This window comes from Hyaena hyaena, unplaced genomic scaffold (assembly GCF_003009895.1).
Source record: "Hyaena hyaena isolate Hyena2069 unplaced genomic scaffold, ASM300989v1 scaffold_2193, whole genome shotgun sequence".
Taxonomy (NCBI): domain Eukaryota; kingdom Metazoa; phylum Chordata; class Mammalia; order Carnivora; family Hyaenidae; genus Hyaena; species Hyaena hyaena.
In genome coordinates, this window is record NW_024082803.1 from 79,786 (window position 1) to 84,592 (window position 4,807).

The 4,807-nt window shown below is 40.1% G+C and overlaps 1 pseudogene; it reads left to right on the plus strand.

Annotated features, from left to right (window-relative positions):
* The first annotated feature begins 1,740 nt into the window (after positions 1-1,740).
* On the plus strand, positions 1,741-2,477 carry LOC120227310 (annotated as a pseudogene).
* The last annotated feature ends 2,330 nt before the right edge of the window (positions 2,478-4,807 follow it).

A 4,807-nucleotide genomic window follows, 5' to 3' on the forward strand; every position in this document is an offset into this window, starting at 1 on the left:
GAGCCTGCTTCGGATTCTGTGTCTCCCGCTCTCTCTGACCTTCTGCTGCTCACGCTGTCTCTCTCTCTCTCTCAGAAATTGTTGCGGACGAAATGACAAAAGACAAGACACACAAAAGACAGACACAGACACAACTCCAGCCGGAGGAAAAATTCTGCGCAAGCCCCCTTGCGGTTTACTTTTATACCCTGGTAGCTGGATACATACTGAAATCTACAAGATGTATTCTTTTACCAAATAAGTGCAAGAAGCCAAACACATTCCAAGGACGGGGGAAGCAAAGGGAGGAAGCGACCACAACATGTTTACTAAGAGGCCTGCCCACAACTCCAGCCTCTTCCTTATTTCTAAGGAGGGCATGTTCCCTCGTATGCGAGCAGATCATTAACCTTGGATATTGTGTGCAGGCCTCTTGGCAGAACATCCTGTTTGCAGGAATGATCTGCCCAAGCAGAGAGTCCCGTTTGAGGCACATCCCCGCTTCCCTAACCACTCTTTCTCGTGGTCACTTTCGGGCTCCTACAGAAATAAAGTTAAAAAAAAACATTGAATTTTTTTAAAAAAAATTCTGAATGGCAGAGAAGAGAGTGACCAACCTTAACTTGTAACTTATATTAGTGGAAATGCATCTAAATTTTTGTACATTGAAACACTATTTACCAATTTCTATTATATCATGAATGGGTATTGAATCATACTGTTCTTATGAGGATTAAATATCAAAGTTATACTTGCTTTATGTAAAAAAAACTAAGCATCTTTCTTTAGTTTTTAATACTATGAAATACTGTAAAGCAATTTACAGATCAATTGAACAATCTGGTTTTTGAAAGTTTGGTAGAATTCCCCTGTAGATTGTTTTTTGTCTTTGTTGTTTCCAAATTTTTACTTATATTCTGGTGAGTTAACATACAGTGCAATATTGGTTTCAGGAGTAGAATTTAGTGATCCATCACTTACATATAACACCCAGTGTTCATCATAACAAGTGCTCTCCTTAACACCTATCACACATCTAGCCATTCCCCCACCCACCTCCCTCCATCAATCCTCCATTGTTAGAGTCCTCTATTGTTAAAGTCCCTAATGGTCTATTTCTCTCTCTTTCTTTGGCCCCTTTTTCCATATGTTTACCTGTTTTGTTTCTTAAATAACACATATGAGTTTGTTTTCATTTGTCTGCTTCCAACATGAAGTTGTGAAGTCCATGATTATGACAACCAATGTTTCATTCATCTTTGCATACCCAGGGTCCAGAACACCTATAGAAGTATGGTGGGCAGAACTATTGGATGCCATAATAAATTAATACTCTATAAACAACACAGCTAGGGAAATGTGCACTTGTAATAGGGACTTCATACAGTGGATGATATTTTTGTAGTCATGATTTCTTCTCAAGCAAACTTGTAGGATACTGTGAGGTTTTCTGAGAGAATCTCATTAAGAAAAAAAATTTAGCAGCCCCACTTGCTATCTAGTAAAGCTCTCATCATAAAGTCTGACTTAGGACAGTGTTTTCAACAACACCTCAATCACTCATGTGATATAACTTTAGGACTTACAAGATATACTCAAACCCATGTTAGTATTTCTTAATACATTCATTTATATTCTATCATCTTTTAGCCAAACTGGATTTAAAGAAATTTCCTATCACTACTGAAAATACAAAACATGCATTATATGCTATGGTAAATATTTTCAAAAATTGATTCCATGAGAGATAGGGGCCAAACCATGGTGGAGAAGGCTCAAAAGAGTGTGAAGGTTGCCCTTGGAGCAGCTGTATGTGTAGAAAGTGAAATGCAGGTGACATAACTATAGGACCTAGGACAGTGATTCACTCTAAAGCAAAAATTATTGCAGAAGCCAGGCCAAAAGTGATTGGTGAAGGTTACCTAATAGAAGAACAGGCGCTTATCATAAATGTTCACTATGATAATATCACCCCTAATGCTGAAGATCCAGGACTAAAACCTATGATCATTGGCACCAATAATGTGTTTGAAAGTGGCTGTTATTCCTAAGCCATGAAAATGGAAGATAATAATGGTATTGAATCAAAAGTCAATGTGGGCAGAAAGGTAATATTGACAAGTGGTTGCGTGATTGGGACTTGTTGCAACCTGAATACATTTGAGGTCATCCTTGAGAATACAGTGATCTGTGGTGCAGACTGCTTTTGTGGGGTGCAGACTGAGCAACCACAGCCCCATATACTACAGCTGGATTTCCTGATGATAACCTTGCCAACCTACCACCACCTAAAGGAGACTATGAAAGGAAGGTCAACGCCAGTAACGTGTGAAGACAACAGTGAGGTACCTCCTAAAGCCTTGGTAGTAAGATATCCCCAGAGAGTTAAACTAATTAAGCCAACATGTGGTGAGGTAGTATCAGTTTATCAAGACTTGCAGTGGCTTGGGAAGAACATACCTCGAGACTCACCACTTTGGCCTCAATTGCAAGCTTAATTGAACTACTGTCTGATTTGCTAATATGGCTTCCAAACTATCATTCAGGGAACGGAGGAACTCTGGATGAGAGCACCAGAATTCCATTCTGCACATAGTATATTTAGAGAAGCTTTCTTATTTATACATTAGTCTCATATGAATTTGGTTTGTATAGTTTGGCCCCCAAGCCTGCCAACTTAGCCTATGAGTTCTAAATATCCTTAAAAAAATAGTTTCTGACTCGTTAGGACAAAGAACCAATAAAAGCCCAGACAGTGTATTGTGCAGACATCACTCTTTGGGGCTTCTCCACGGCCTGGCTAACAGCCTTCTCTTACTAATTTCTCACTGAGACTGAACTCAAACTTCAGCACAGACATCCTAGGCAATTATACTAATCAGTAGGACAGACCCTGACATGCTTGTGACATAAAAAGCAGCGACTAGCAGCAACAGGCAGGAAGAAGAAAGAAACCATTTTTTCAATAGCAACTTACTGCAATGCGGCCATAGCTCTTGGGTCAAGACGATAGATTTTTCACCCGTTGAAGAGTATCAAGTCTAGAAAGGGTACCTCACACTGCTCTCTTATTCATCCATGAACACACAGTATAGTAGTTATCTATGCTGTGTAGAAAAGTACCCCCCAAATGTAGCAGCTTATTGTCTTTTGAGCATTTACCATATTACACAGCAGGTCAAATATCTGGGAATGGCTCAGCTGGTAGTTCTGGCTCAGTGTGCCTCATGAGGTTTCTCTCAAGAAGTCAGTCAGATGGTGGTCACACCTGTGGTCATCTGAGGACTTGAGTGGGGTTGGATGGTCCACTTACAACATGACTGCCTCACAGGACTGTTGGCAGAAGGCCTCAGTTCCATACCAGGTGAGCCTCTCCACGGGGCTGGTGGGTATCCTCATGACACGGCCGTTGGCTTCCCTCAGCTTCCTTCAGATCCAAACGAGGAAGGTTTGAAGCTGCACACCATCACTTCCACTTCATTTTATTTCTTAGAAACAAGTCACTAAGTCCATCTCACAGTCAAGGGGGAGGGGACTAAGCCCCACCTTTTCTACCTTTTGAAGGGAGGAGCATCCAACAATTCAGGTCCATATTCTAAAACCAACATCACATACACATGCATCCATTTATACCTGGTGTTCTCACTAGTGCACGGTCCGCACCACTCAAGGGTTTCCACATTGAGGAAGATGGGTTCAAGAAGGACTTGTCTTTACTAATAGGAATGGCACATGACATCATCTGATGTCTTGATCTTATAACCTCGTGTAAACACCACCATCTTAGAAAGTTACATTATTGCTTCCAAATATAGGATATATTTCATTAAGCATAAGTTAACTTCTCTAGGTTTAGTAGAAATTATTATAAATAAAAATCATGAAGGATAAAAAAATTAACCGTGGGAAATAAAACAATATAAAATTTCAAAATTAAGAATGAAATATAACAAACATAACTGAATTCTTTTAATAAGCATTCTGTGAATGCTATGTCATTTAATCTTCATTACAGTCATTTTAAACTCTGTGTACCACTCAGTTCATCTTGGTTGCCACCTCTTGTGCCTGAGTGCCACTTTTAGAAAAAAGAAAAAAGAATGTTTACACAAAAGGAAAGGTTCTTTGAAATTAGACAGACATGGGGCGCCTGGGGGGCTCAGTCGGTTAAGCGTCCGACTTTGGCTCAGGTCGTGATCTCACAGTTTGTACGTCCAAGTCCTGCATCGGGCTCTGTGCTGACAGCTCGGAGCCTGCTTCGGTTTCTGTGTCTCCCTCTCTCTCCGACCCTCCCCCACTTGTGCTCTGTCTCTCAAAAAGAAATAAATGAAAAGAAATTAGACAGACAGGATTTAATCCTAATCCCTGCCATCTGCTGCTATCCAACATCGGAAACTATAAAAAATCTCCACTACTGTTCATCATAGAGGAATAAGCAAACAAGTAAAGCAACTAGCACAGTGCCTAACAAAAAGCAACGCTCAAAAATACCAGCGATAATTATTGTCATTATTGTTTAATAACAGAAAAGAACATTAATGATTTTAGATTAGAGCTTTACACATTTGCCACACATTTTCTCAGATGTTTAAATCCCTCTTTTCTTGTCAAAAACACTTAGTCCCAGAGAAGTTCAGTGACTCATTTTCTCGTGGGTTGTACTTTCTAATTTCCCACCTGAAAGCCAGCCTGTATCCCACTCTACTTCCGACCATTACAAACTACTCCAAGTTCCCTGAATCCAGCAAGCTCTCTCTCACCTCCACATTCACTCTTCCTTCTGTACACACACATGCTGGATGATTCTCTATTTGTTAATCAAGCTTTA